Raw genomic sequence first — 15,542 nt, 5'->3', positions numbered from 1 at the left:
TAGGTGATCAAATACTTATGTCATGCAATAAAATGCAAATTCATTACTTAAAAATCATACAATGTGATTTTCTGCATTTTTGTTTTAGATTCCGTCTCTGACAGTTGAAGTGTACCTATGATAAAAATTACAGACCTCTACATGCTTTGTAAGTAGGAAAACCTGCAAAATCGGCAGTGTATCAAATACTTGTTCTCCCCACTGTATATGTCTCTCCCTCCCTCTCCTCTCATCTTTTCTCAGCTTTTCTCTGTCTCTCTTTGTTTTTTAAGATAAAATACGATTAACATTACTTTATTGGTGAATTGCAATAAAGTAATATTAGGTCCAACTGAAATTTGACTTCCGCTTTTAACCCAACCCCTCCTTCCAGATGCTGAAAGCCAACTAATCCTACTCTATTTTCACATGGATTTATTTACATAATTACTCTTTGCCAGTAAAATACACACACACACACACAAACACACACACACAGCCTTTGCATGTCTAAGATGCCAGTCTGTTGACCGTGCATCACAGCAAACAGCATGGACACATGTTAGTTCAACCAGTTGATTTGATTTCCTAGTGCACTGACAGCATATACTGTATTTGTGTTGGTTAGACACAGACTATGCAAATATTCTTCCACCTTTTATGCACATATAGCATGCATAGTTGTACTTGAGTATAATATTGTGGACCTCTCATATTTGCAATGGCTCTAAACTGATTAATGTGTGCATTAGGAATGCAGTATTGAATTTTTCTGAATAATAAAATATCTAAATATGTTTTATGAGGAATGCTTGACCGTAGGATGACAACAAATACATTAAAGTGGCTTTCGTAGCCTTTCTCCATTCTGATTGTTTTATACTCAACCAAACTGGGACTGACAGTGAAATAGTCCAATTTGTAGAACTTTTCATTATTAAGCACTGTCAAAGTAACAGGTAGCACTTTATAATAACTCCACGTAATAAAGCATGTATAATGGATTAGTAAATAGTTTATTTATCATTTATTAATCATTACTCCCACATTTGTAAATGTTATTAACGTAGTTATTTACACATTTATAAACAACTTTTAAAGTATTTAGTAATGATTCATAACATCATTCATAAGATGTTTAAAATAGGACCTTTATAAACCAGGGGTCTCCAACAGGATCTGTAGATGGCGAGCTACCAGTAGCTTGCAGCCCACCTATGAGTAGCTCGCCAATCAATTCTGAAAGTACATGCATTTTTTCATGTATTCCATCACAAACTGTCATAAACATAAAGCTCCCGGCAAATATTCAATCAAAGCCACATAGACATTATCCTACTCATTTACATTTTAGTCATTTAGCAGACGCTCTTATCCAGAGCGACTTACAGGAGCAATTAGGGTAAAGTGCCTTGCTCAAGGGCACATCGACAGATTTTTCACCTAGTCGGCTTGGGGATTAGAACCAGCGACCTTTCGGTTACTGGCACAACCATCTTAACCACTAAGCTACCTGCCGCCCCTACTCCTGGTTAGCCACTATTGGCTTAAAAATCCAAACGTAACACAATATCTGCCATTTAATTTCTAGCAATGTTTCACCTGTTTGTCTGTTTGGTGCACACATTTGTCTATCATTCTGCATGTAGCCAGTTAGCAATGCTAATAATAACCGTCTTGTGGGTAGACAGAAAGACTTTCCTCAAAAACCTTCTAAATGAAATGCCAAGTAGGCTTACCTGACAGAACTATATCATGATTATTTGTATCAATTGTCTGGCCATTGTTTTGCAAACTCTGCCATGACTGAGCTGCAGCAGTAGGCTAACAGCAGAAACATTGCTAGACCAACACATTCCTCTCTTGCTAGATGCACAATTAAAGGGGAATAAAAATAAAAATAAATCTAAAATGTTTTCTTCTGATGTGATTTAAGCATTGACATGGACTCAGAACATTCATTTTAATTGTAATATTGAGAGTAAAAAACTGAAAAAAATCCCAAAACAGGAAAAATAAAACAGATAAAACTGAATTCAGGAAAATACAAAGATGATTTTATGGGGCCTGTCATGCAAAATACTGTTTATTAACCACTATTTTACTAGGTATATTGACAGAGAAAACACATATCTTGTACACCAGGGACCCGGGGAAGAGTTGTGTAGGTTGCAACATTTTTATACTTTATGACAAGTGTTATTTCTCATAAAAAGATAGACATGCCATTGGTAGACATTCCAGCAAATCAAATAAAAGTTTATTGGTCGCGTACACAGATTTGCAGGTGCAGCGAAATGCTTGTGTTACTAGCTCCAACAGTGCAGTAGAATGTCTCGCAAATACAATACACAAAAAATAAAAACATCTAAACAAGAAATCAAGAAATGACACGAGTCCAATTAACAATCCAGATTCTCCCCCGTTTCAAACATGTAACAGGATAGAACCATCAACGTATTGTGAATGCACCCTTGTTGGTCTGCCAGTGCCAGGTGTATGTGATTGTTAATTAAGGGCGTGGCCTTTTGTATAAAATCCTACTTGTTTGTGTCATTCAGGGGATCCCCTTACTATGTGCTGATCTGGGTGCTTTGGGAGGACGGTAGCGGTGATTGTGGTTTTTAACAAAGTAAGTATGAATTATTTTAAATGTAGTGTTTTTAGGCATTGGCACCCATAGTCCACCTAGACCCGTTCTCCTTCTCCCTGAGCACGCCCTTCATGAGTGTTGCAACACCAATGTTGGATTGAATATGAATTGTGTGAGAAATGTAATCATAATGTTTGTTTGTGAGAGATCTGATATTGCTGCTAACCATTGAAGTGTGTCTTGTAGAACAGACAGTGGAGCTCTTACAGCTGAAGATGAAAAATGCCTTTGGAGATTGTGCCTTTTCTTGTGATGCTGAAACGAAAATGTATTGTTGTTGTGTCGCTTAAGTTGTTGTCTGATTCCCATGCTCCACTCCTTGATGCAAATAACCTGTGTTTAGTTTAGTCCAGAGGACCTCACCTCGCGTATAAAAAAGGTGCTGTAGTATCGGCTACAGGAATAGATATTTATGTGATGCTCCTTAAAGGTAGACATGGCGTTGCCACAAGCAGCACTGCAGATATTGAGATGCAAGACTTCGCTCTCACACAGGCACACACAGTATCTGCACATGTGCACAGGCTTGTGTCACACTGTAGCCAGGGCACCAAAACAGCAGAGAAGTTGAGTCTCACACTTTTGACCCACTATGCTGTTTACTTTCTGCATCTACAGTACCAGTCAAAAGTTTGGACACACCTACTCATTCCAGGTTTTTTCTTTATTTTTTAAACTATTTTCTACATTGTAGAATAATAGTGAAGACGTCACAACTATGAAATAACACACATGGAATCATGTAGTAACCAAAAAAGTGTTAAACAAATAAAAATATTTTTTATATTTGAGATTCTTCAAAGTAGCCACCCTTTGCCTTGATGACAGCTTTGAACACTCTTGGCATTCTCTCAACCAGCTTCATGAGGTAGTCACCTGGAATGCTTTTCCAACAGTCTTGAAGGAGTTCCCACATATGCTGAGCACTTGTTGGCTGCTTTTCCTTCACTCTGCGGACCAACTCATTAATCAACACACAATACCCCATAATGACAAAGCAAAAACTGGTTTTAGACTCAAAATTGAGCTCAGGTGCATCCTTGAGATGTTTCTACAACTTGATTGGAGTCCCCCTGTGGTAAATTCAATTGATTGGACATAATTTGGAAAGGCACAGACCTGTCTATATAAGGTCCCACAGTTGACAGTGCATGTCAGAGCAAAAACCAAGCCACGAGGTCGAAGGAATTGTCCGTAGACAGGATTGTGTCGAGGCACAGATCTGGGGAAGGGTAGCAAAAAATGTCTGCAGCATTGAAGGTCCCCAAGACCACAGTGGCCTCCATCATTCTTAAATGGAAGACGTTTGGAACCACCAAGACTCTTCCTAGAGCTGGCCGCACGGCCAAACTGAGCAATCGGGGGATAAGGGCCTTGGTCAGGGAGGTGACCAAGAACCCGATGGTCACTCTGACAGAGCTCTAGAGTTCCTCTGTGGAGATGGGAGAACCTTCCAGAAGGACAACCATTTCTGCAGCACTCCACCAATCAGGCCTTTATGGTAGAGTGGCCAGACGGAAGCCACTCCTCAGTAAAAGGCACATGACAGCCCGCTTGGAGTTTGCCAAAAGGCACCTAAAGACTCTCAGACCATGAGAAACAAGATTCTTTGGTCTGATGAAACCAAGATTGAACTCTTTGGCCTGAATGCCATGCGTCACGTCTGGAGGAAACCTGGCACCATCCCTAAGGTGAAGCATGGCAGTTCCAGCATCATGCTGTGGGGATGGTTTTCAGTGGCAGGGACTGGGAGACAAGTCAGGATCGAGGCAAAGATTAACAGAGCAAAGTACAGAGAGATCCTTGATGAAAACCTGCTCCAGAGCGCTCAGGATCTCAGACTGGGGTGAAGGTTCACCTTCCAACAGGACAACGACCCTAAACACACAGCCAAGACAACGCAGGAGTGGCTTCGGGACAAGTCTCTGAATGTCCTTGAGTGGCCAACAAAGTACTGAGTAGTCTGATTACTTATGTGAATGTGATATTTCAGTTTTTTATTTTTAATACATTTGCAAACATTTATATAAAAAAAAAACAGTTTTTGCTTTGTCATTATGGGGTATTGTGTGTAGATTGAGTACATAAAAAAAAAAAATCCATTTTAGAATAAGGCTGTAACCTGACAAAGTGGAAAAAGTTAAGGGGTCTGAATACTTTCTGAATGCAATGTACACTACCGTTCAAAAGTTTGGGGTCAGTTAGAAATGTTCTTATTTTCGAAAGAAAATCCTTTTTTTTGTCCATTAAAATAACATCAAATTGATCAGAAATACAGTGTAGACATTGTTAATGTTGTAAATGGCTATTGTAGCTGGAAACAGCTGATTTGTAATGGAATATCTACATAGGCGTACAGAGGCCCATTATCAGCAACCATCAGTCCTGTGTTCCAATGGAACGTTGTGTTTGCTAATCCAAGTTTATCATTTTAAAAGGCTAATTGATCATTAGCAAACCCCTTTGTAATTATGTTAGCGCAGCTGAAATCTGTGCTGATTAAAGAAGCAATAAAACTGGCCTTCTTGAGACTAGTTAAGTATCTGAAGCATAAGCAATTGTGGGTTCGATTACAGGCTCAAAATGGCCAGAAACAAATAACTTTCTTCTGAAACTTGTCAGTCTTTTCTTGTTCTGAGAAATGAAGGCTATTCCATGTGAGAAATTGCCAAGAAACTGAAGATCTCGTACAACGCTGTGTACTACTCCCTTCACAGAACAGAGCAAATTGGCTCTAACCAGAATAGAAAGAGGAGTGGGAGGCCCCGGTGCACAACTGAGCAAGAGGACAAATACATTAGAGTGTCTCTAGTTTGAGAAACAGGCGCCTCACAGGTCGTCAACTGGCAGCTTCATTAAATAGTACCCGCAAAACACCAGTCTCAACGTCAACAGTGAAGAGGCGACTCCGGGATGCTGACCTTCTAGGCAGAGTTGCAAAGAAAAAGCCATATCGCAGACTGCCCATATTAATCTTTTCTTTTTATTGGCCAGTCTGAGAAATGGCTTTTTCTTTGCAACTCTGCCTAGAAGGTCTGCATCCCGGAGTCGCCTCTTCACTGTTGACGTTGAGACTGGTGTTTTGCGGGTACCCAGGACTGATTGTTGCTGTAGGCCTATGTACTGTAGATATTCAATTAAAAATCAGCCGTTTCCAGCTACAATAGCCATTTACAACATTAACAATGTCTACACTGTATTTCTGATCAATTTGATGTTATTTTAATGAACAAAACAATTGCTTTTCTTTCGAAAACAAGGACATTTCTAAGTGACCCCAAACTTTTGAACAGTAGTGTATATCAATGGTTAAACAAAATACAGAGGATGTTTAAGAAAATATAGTCACACCGTTGTAAAGGTTTATCTTCAGAGTAAACATTTCTTTAGTCAAATGCTAACAAGCGTTTCTTGGCAGTGACTTTTCTGCCAAAATCAAAGTGTAGATTGCAATCACACCTTAGAGCGGTTTAATCTTGGTTAACACATTACTAAAATCTTGCGTAATTTGGTCAGCTGCATGATTAAGTTCTGGGTTCATATGTGTTAGAAATTGGGAGTTCCAGTTTGTCTCCATCCTCACAAAAGGAAACTCTCTCAAACTGAAACTCTCAGCCTTAAATCTAACCCTAGCTCCTAACCCTAAAACTAACCCTAGCTCCTAAACCTAATTCTAACCCTAACACTAATTCTAACCTTAACCATAAACCCCCTAGAAATAGCATTTGACCTTGTGGGGACCAACAAAATGTCCCCAGTTGGTCATATTTTTGTTTGTTTGCTATTCTTGTGGGGACTTCTGGTATAGTTAAACATGTCCTCTTTCACACACACACACACACACACACACACACTACCCCTGTCTAGACTGTTGAGAGTACTGACTCGGGGCGTACTGCATGCCTCATGAGTTTGAAGCTCTCTCCCTCAGCAGGCTGTCGTGACTGACCTCTGTTCTCTCATCCACTCCATCCTCTCATCATCACCCCTCCGTTTTCCCATCTTCTCATCTTTTCATCTTCTCATCATCTGGCCATTCTGTGGTGATGACAGATCTCTAATGACTCTGAGCCCTAATGCTGTGTCTCCTTTGGTGAAATGACCAGCTATTTACAAGGCTGGGAAAGGGCATTTACAGAGGACGGTTATTTGTTATAGTGTGTGCGTGTATATGTCTTTGTCTGCTTCTGTGTTTGGGTGTGTGCCTGTCTGTGTGTCTGTCTCTGTGTCTGTCTGTCTCTTTCTGCTACTGTGTGTGTCTCGGTCTTTGTCTACATTTTTAAAAAAATGATTCCATGTACAGTTGTAAGGCAACCAGCTGCAATAGGATTGTGAGTTTGCTCAACATTTGGGTATATACAGTGCCCTCTGTAATTATTGGGACAGTGAAGCATTTTTTCTTATTTTGGCTCTATAGTCAAAGTTTGGATTTGAAAGTACTGACTGTCAGGTTTAATTTGAGGGTATTCGTCCGTATTGGGTGAATGGCTAAGAAATTACAGCACTTTTTGTACATAATCCCGCCATTTTACGGAACCAAAAGCATTGGGACAAATTCACTTATATGCATTTGCTGTTTGTTTTGGTTGTGTTTCAGATTTATTTTCTGCACAATAGAAATGAATGGTAAATATGGTAATTTATTGTGTCATTTTGGAGTCACTTTTATTGTAAATAAGAATATAATATGTTTCTAAACACTTCTACATTCATGTGGATGCTACCATACTTTTGGTTCCCTAAAATGGGGGGATTATGTACAAAATGTGCTGTAATTTCTAAACGTTTCACCCGATATGGATGAAAATACCCTCAAATTAAATCGGACAGTCTGCACTTTAATCTCATTTTTGGAATATCTAGCCAAAAGATGGAAAAATGCTTCACTGTCCCAATAATTACGGCAGGCACTGTAGATGAACCAACATATATTCTCAAGTTGAATTGTATGTTCAATCAACTTAGAATTTTAGGTTGAGTGAACATACTATTCAATTTGAAAATGTATTCTACCTTATTTGCATATTTCCCAGTGTAAAATGAAACTTGTTTTGACAATACATTAGATACAGTATCATCAGGCCTTTCTTTAGGGGCCTAGTTTACAGGCCACATCAAGCCTGCAAGCCACATTATGCTAGCTTGCAAAGTGATGTGTAATTCCTATTGGAGTGAGGATATCCAACAATTTGAACTTTTAATCACCCGCAACCTGCATTGAGAATGACTGCCAGGGTAGGAAAGATTGGTTATTGAGACTACCTAAATCAAATAAACTGGAACGGCCATCTCAGTAATGGGTGCATAAAAGTCCAACTACTAACAGATTGTATTAGTTTGTGTAGCATAAGATTAATCAACCAATCAATGTACATGCAAAAACACAATTGAAACCAACAATACTGAAAATCTATCTGCAATAGAGCATGCTTGGAAATATGATAATTAGTGATGTAGTGGTAAAAAAACAAAAGGTGGGTAAATTGAGAAGACGAACAACGACTGATATGAACCAAAATTGTATTGTTTGATTGCACTTTTTGTACATAGTTCCCCCATTTTAGGGAACCAAAAGTATTGGGACAAATTCACTTATGTGTATTAAAGTAGCAAAAGTATTTTGTCCCATATTCATAACTCGCAATGACTACATAAAGCTTGTGGCGCTACACATTTGTTGGATGCGTTTGCTGTTTGTTTTGGATGTGTTTCTGGATGTGTTTCAGATTAATGAATGGTTAATCATTTATTGTGTCATTTTGGAGTCACTTGTATTGTAAATAAGAATATAGTTCATCTGACTCTGGGGAAGTAGATAAAGGGCTTCGTTGCCAAAATCCCCAAGTATCCCTTTAATCACGTTCATGTTCTTAGTATCTCATGTGAGCTGCATTGCAATTCAGTTTTCTGTATTGTAAACTGCTAAAGTGCATCAGTGTAAAAGGCCCTAGTTGACTATAAAATGTTGTATTCTATACCCATATACAGTGGCTTGCGAAAGTATTCACCCCCTTGGCATTTTTCCTATTTTGTTGCCTTACAACCTGGAATTAAAATTGATTTTTTGGAGGTTTGTATCATTTAATTTACACAACATGCCTACCACTTTGAAGATGCAAAATATTTTTTGGGTTGAAACAAACAAGAAATAAGACAAAAAAAACAACTTGAGTGTGACACTCTGGCTCTATGGACTTTATAATTGAGCCAGGGTTGTTCATTTTCATGTGTTTGGGTGTATTTCATTTGGTGGTGTTGGGGATGGGTGAGTTTCATTTTGTTTGTGTCTATGGTGATTGGTCTATGACTCCCAATCGGAGGTAACGAGTGTCAGCTGTCGGCTCGTTGTCTCTGATTGGGAGCCATATATATTCTGTGTGTTTTCTCCTTTGTTTTGTGGGTTATTGTTTCCGTGTTGCTGTTAGTCTGTATCAGTATTTGAACTTCACGTATCGTCATTTGTTGTTTTCTTCGTGGTTGCTTTAAATAATAAAGTCATCATGTTCACTCCACGCGCTGCGTATTGGTCCGCTCCTTCAGACGATCGTGACAGAATAACCCACCACAAAAGGACCAAGCAGCGTAACAAGCGGCAACAGGACCTACCTACACAGGAGTTATGGACGCCTCCTAAGGATTTTTGGACATGGGAGGAGATTCGGGCTGGAAAGGGTCCTTGGGCACAACCGGAGGAATATCACCGCCCTCGTGAAGAGCTGGAGGCAGCCAAAGCCGAGAGGAGGTGGTACGAGGAGGCAGCGCGAAGGCGAGGCTGGAAGCCCGTGGAAGAGAGGCAACCCCAAGAAATTTTTGGGGGGGGGCACATGGCTTGGGCAGCTGGGCAGCAGGAGGCTGCCACAGGGAGAAAAGGAGAGAAGGCTAACGGAGTACGGGAGCCATTGGCGAGTAGAAGGAGGGAAGTTGTTGTGGCACGGCATGAGAGACTGAAGTGTGTTACCAGTCCGGTCCGGCCTGTTCCTGATCCCCAGTTAAGGCCAGTGGTGTGTGTTCCCGGTATGGACCGGCCTGTTCCTACTCCACGCACCAGGTCCACGATGTGCGTCGCCAGCCGGCCAGAGTCTGCCGTCTGCCCAACGGCGCCTGAACTGGCCGTCTGCCCAACGGCGCCGGAACTGCCCGTCTGCCAAGCGCTGCATAAGCCGCCCGTCTGTACTGAGCCTGCAAAGCCGCCCGTCTGCCATGAGCCTTCAGAGCCGTCCGCCAGATCGGAGCCGCTAGAGCCTTCCGCCAGACAGGAGCCGCTAGAGCCTTCCGCCAGACAGAATCATACACCTGCTATGGAATCAGCAGGAGCCGACGCAGCCCATACTAGACTGGAAGCTCAGGTTCGGGACCAGCAAGAGCAGCTCCTGCAGATGGGAGCCGCCCTGCTGGAGGTGATGACTGCAATCCGAGGCTGGGGTCCGCCTCCACCGCCAGCCGCCCAGCCAGCACCATCAGCCAGCCATGAGCAGCCAGATCCGTCAGCCAGCCATGAGCAGCCAGATCCGTCAGCCAGCCATGAGCAGCCAGATCCGTCAGCCAGCCATGAGCAGCCAGATCCGTCAGCCAGCCATGAGCAGCCAGATCCGTCAGCCAGCCATGAGCAGCCAGATCCGTCAGCCAGCCATGAGCAGCCAGACCCGTCAGCCAGCCATGAGCAGCCAGACCCGTCAGCCAGCCATGAGCAGCCAGATCCGTCAGCCAGCCATGAGCAGCCAGATCCGTCAGCCAGCCATGAGCAGCCAGATCCGTCAGCCAGCCATGAGCAGCCAGATCCGTCAGCCAGCCATGAGCAGCCAGATCCGTCAGCCAGCCATGAGCAGCCAGATCCGTCCAGCCAGGATCCGCCAGAGCCGTCCAGCCAGGATCCGCCAGAGCCGTCCAGCCAGGATCCGCCAGAGCCGTCCAGCCAGGATCCGCCAGAGCCGTCCAGCCAGGATCCGCCAGAGCCGTCCAGCCAGGATCCGCCAGAGCCGTCCAGCCTGGATCCGCCAGAGCCGTCCCGCCAGGATCCGCCAGAGCCGTCCAGTCTGGATCCGCCAGAGCCGTCCCGCCGGGATCCGCCAGAGCCGTCCCGCCGGGATCCGCCAGAGCCGTCCAACCGGGATCCGCCAGAGCCGTCCAGCCGGGATCCGCCAGAGCCGTCCAGCCGGGATCCGCCAGAGCCGTCCAGCCGGGATCCGCCAGAGCCGTCCAGCCGGGATCCGCCAGAGCCGTCCAGCCGGGATCCGCCAGAGCCGACCAGCCGGGATCCGCCATTCAGCCTGGTACTGCCCCTTAGTCCGGTGCTGCCCCTTAGTCAGGTACTGTCCCTTAGCCCGGTGCTGCCCCGTAGTCCGGTGCTGCCCCTTAGTCCGGTGCTGCCCCTTAGCCCGGTGCTGCCCCTTGTCCCGGTGCTGCCCCTTATCCCGGTGCTGCCCCTTATCCCGGTGCTGCCCCTTAGGCCGATGCTGCCCCTTAGTCCGGTGTTGCCCCTTAGTCCAGGTGGGGTTAGTTGGAGGGTGGTCATTGGGAGGAGGCTACCGAAGCAGGTTGTGACTGTGGTGGGGTGGGGATCACGACCGGGGCCAGAGCCGCCACCGTGGACAGACGCCCACCCAGACCCTCCCCTAGTCCTGATGTTGGTGCGCCCGGAGTTCGCACCTTTAGGGGGGGGTACTGTGACACTCTGGCTCTATGGACTTTATAATTGAGCCAGGGTTGTTCATTTTCATGTGTTTGGGTGTATTTCATTTGGTGGTGTTGGGGATGGGTGAGTTTCATTTTGTTTGTGTCTATGGTGATTGGTCTATGACTCCCAATCGGAGGTAACGAGTGTCAGCTGTCGGCTCGTTGTCTCTGATTGGGAGCCATATATATTCTGTGTGTTTTCTCCTTTGTTTTGTGGGTTATTGTTTCCGTGTTGCTGTTAGTCTGTATCAGTATTTGAACTTCACGTATCGTCATTTGTTGTTTTCTTCGTGGTTGCTTTAAATAATAAAGTCATCATGTTCACTCCACGCGCTGCGTATTGGTCCGCTCCTTCAGACGATCGTGACATTGAGCGTGCATAACTATTCATCCCCCCAAAGTCAATACTTTGTAGAGCCACCTTTTGCAGCAATTATAGCTGCAAGTCTCTTGGGGGTATGTCTCTATAAGCTTGGTACATCTAGCCACTGGGATTTCTGCCCATTCTTCAAGGCAAAACTGCCCCAGTTCCTTCAAGTTGGATGGGTTCCCCTGGTGTACAGCAATCTTTAAGTCATACCACAGATTCTCAATTGGATTGAGGTATGGGCTTTGACTAGGCCATTCCAAGACATTTAAATGTTTCCCCTTAAACCGCTCGAGTGTTGCTTTAGCAGTATGCTTAGGGTCATTGTCCTGCTGGAAGGTGAGCCTCCGTCCCAGTCTCAAATCTCTGAAAGACTGAAACAGGTTTCCCTCAAGAATTTCCCTGTATTTAGTGCCATCCATCATTCCTTCAATTCTGACCAGTTTCCCAGTCCCTGCCGATGGAAAAACATCCCCACAGCATGATACTGCCACCACCATGCTTCACTGTGGGGATGGTGTTCTCGGGGTGATGAGAGGTGTTAGGTTTGCGCCAGACATAGCGTTTTCCTTGGTGGCCAAAAAGCTCAATTTTAGTCTCATCTGACCAGAGTACCTTCTTCCATATGTTTGGGGAGTCTCCCACATGGCTTTTGGCGAACATGAAACGTGTTTGCTTATTTTTTTCTTTAAGCAATGGCTTTTTTCTGGCCACTCTTCCGTAAAGACCAGCTCTGGCGTGTACGGCTTAAAGTGGTCCTATGGATAGATACTTCAATCTCTGCTGTGGAGCTTTTCAGCTCCTTCAGGGTTATCTTTGGTCTCTTTATTGCCTCTCTGATTAATGCCCTCCTTGCCTGGTCCGTGAGTTTTGGTGGGCGGCCCTCTCTTGGCAGGTTTGTTGTGATGCCATGTTCTTTAAATTTTTTAATAATGGATTTAATGGTGCTCTGTGGGATGTTCAAAGTTTCTGATATTTTTTTATAACCCAACCCTGATCTGTACTTCTCCACAACTTTGTCCCTGACCTGTTTGGAGAGCTCCTTGGTGTTCATGGTGCTGCTTGCTTGGTGGTGCCCCTTGCTTAGTGGTGTTGCAGACTCTGGGGCCTTTCAGAACAGGTGTGTATATATACTGAGATCATGTGACAGATCATGTGACACTTAGATTGCACACAGGTGGACTTTATTTAACTATTTATGTGACTTCTGAAGGTAATTGGTTGCACCATATCTTATTTAGGGGCTTCATAGCGAAGGGGGTGAATATATATATCCACGCACCACTTTTCCATTATAAATTTTTTCGAATTTTTTGAAATAAGTAATTTTTTTCACCACCAATTTGGACTATTTTGTGTATGTCCATTACATGAAATCCAAATAAAAAATAAATTTAAATTACAGGTTGTAATGCAACAAAATAGGAAAAACGCCAAGGGAGATGAATACTTTTGCAAGGCACTGTATGCACCCTGGCGCTAGCACACACACTCTACACACACGTACATTGTAATATTGCTGTGTTGTAGATATGTAGTGGTGTAACAATGTTATATGATGTACTGTTTTATCTTTTGTTTTATGTGTAATGTAAGTGCCTTATTGTGTTTGGACCCCAGGAAGGGTAGCTGCTGCCTTTGCAGCATCTAATGGGGATCCCTAATAAATATAAATACAAATACATGTATATTATAGTTCTTATATTGTTCCTAGAATAAATATGCTGCATTTACATTTATCAATCTCATCACATTATCTTTATATACGTTATCCCTGTCACGTTCAGCATTATCCACTCAACATTATCTCTGTGTGATATGCAGCAGCTGTAGCCCATGTATTGACTTTGATACAGGACCTCTGAGGTGTAATACTAACAGCCGGCACCATATGGATTTGGGCTGATCTTTTTTCTATAACACCCGGCTGAGATTTTACCTTCAAACTCTGTGGCTGTCCTGACATTGCGGTTACAGGCCTATCTGCTGTGTAATTGTGGAGTGTACTCTGCCACCTGTGACTCGACTCCTTTTAACCTGCAAAGAAAGGGAGCAAGGAAAAAGTTAACAAATACGTTTCTTCTCAAAGATCAGTTTGACAAGAAAGAACAGGCCAGGAGGTTGACATAGGGGTGGCTTAGATTGCATATTAACCTCTTTTTCCAGTTTGGATGTATGGATTATTATAAACCTAATCTTATACAATAAAGACGTTTCCTTGGTGTCATTATCTGTGACGACTGGGTAACCTGTAATTTGTGACTATAAATCACTCTGGGGGAATTGCTCTTTGCCTTTTTTTTACCCTCATTGCCCTCTTTTACATCACTTGGCAATCATCTTTTAGGTTTCTCATCATCAGAGCATTCCTGACATATGCAATTATACCAGACAGTTTGCCTCGAGGTAACATCTCCACACAATGTGTGAGATGTCAGAAACCAATAAACACAATTACTCACAGTGCCGTTCTCCCCTTCATCTCACTATCCTCTGTGGCGGAGAGGTAACTACGGCGTGTTTAGAGATTGCTTAATGATGCAGTCTGGGTAATAGTGTCCTATGAGCTTGGGCTGTTGAGCAAAGCGGTAATGACTTCTCTCAACTTTGTGTGTGTTTGTAATGAGTGGCTCGGAGGAAGAGAGCATAGCACGTCTCTGTTAATGGTGCAGTTAACGAGTCGATGATGCACTCTGGACATTATTGTATTCCATAAATCACGTCTGTGGTAGGTAAGGCTGTTACTCAGCCTTGATTGGTTTATTAGAGGGGGACAGGAGAGTGGCTGTCTGACATTCAGGTGGGACTGATGACTGGACGGACTGACGGATGGACAGATGGAAGGAATGACTGACTGGCAATTGTACGTGTGAGCTGAATTTGAACAAGCACCCTTTTTTATTTTGTTAATTATCCTTTACCCAATTATTATTGCGTTCCCAGCGTTGATCAACGCTCAGAACTCTAATATTCTTGATCTGAGTTCTAATTGAGCCAACCTCTTAGAACAAGTGGAATCATGGTTCAGGTATGCTCGTTATGTTCGCCTGCTCCCCCGGATTTGCCTTGTTAGCAGCGCATTCATTCACGTCTCACGGCACAGGCCCGAGACGTGAAACGAATGACCTCAGCCCAGACCAACACTGGCAAGTGGCAGAGAGAGAGACACTGCTGACAGTGAGATGCCGAACATAAGGGCTCAGACACACCAATAGTATTTCCTGGCCAAGAGTACTTAGAACCTCTGAACATAATTTGCTAACAGACTGCGCATCGAATTTACATGTAGAATTGCGTGAAAAATGTTGTTAGTCAGATGTCTACAGTGGGTGGTCCCTAAAACTCAGCTCGCTGAACGATCGGCAGACAAACGCTTGATCCACATTTGGTGCGAGCCTTAGGCAATTATTTTATGTCCCTCGACTCCTGCTGTGTCAACAGACATCCCCTAAACTAAAAACGCAGACTCTCGGACAACTGGTAAATAGTCGTTGGTATTTCAGTCAGATTAAATAATAGACTAAAGGATCCTAAGGTTACTCCATATTGTCCAAGGACCTTACATGTTCTGTTTAGAGGTGAATTGCTCTGTCAGCCAAAACAGCCAAATACTCCATCTAAATGTGAATCGATTCTCTATTGCGGTACGGTTCTAGAAGCAGGTTAGTAGTACAGTGGTACCCATGTCGGGTCCCTGAAATGTAAATAGGGTCCCCTGAGAGAATCTGTAATCTTATCAAACACATTAATAAAAAATAGTCAACTAAGGGCCTTTTACACTAATAGAATTCACTTTCATGTCATTATGTGTTGGGACAGGCTGTGGGACCTAAAACTGAATGAAATATAAAGACAATTTAAATATAAAGA

This window comes from Coregonus lavaretus (genome assembly GCF_964263955.1).
Source record: "Coregonus lavaretus genome assembly, chromosome: 25".
In the NCBI taxonomy this organism is placed as follows: domain Eukaryota; kingdom Metazoa; phylum Chordata; class Actinopteri; order Salmoniformes; family Salmonidae; genus Coregonus; species Coregonus lavaretus.
Note: the sequence above shows the minus strand (reverse complement) of the source record.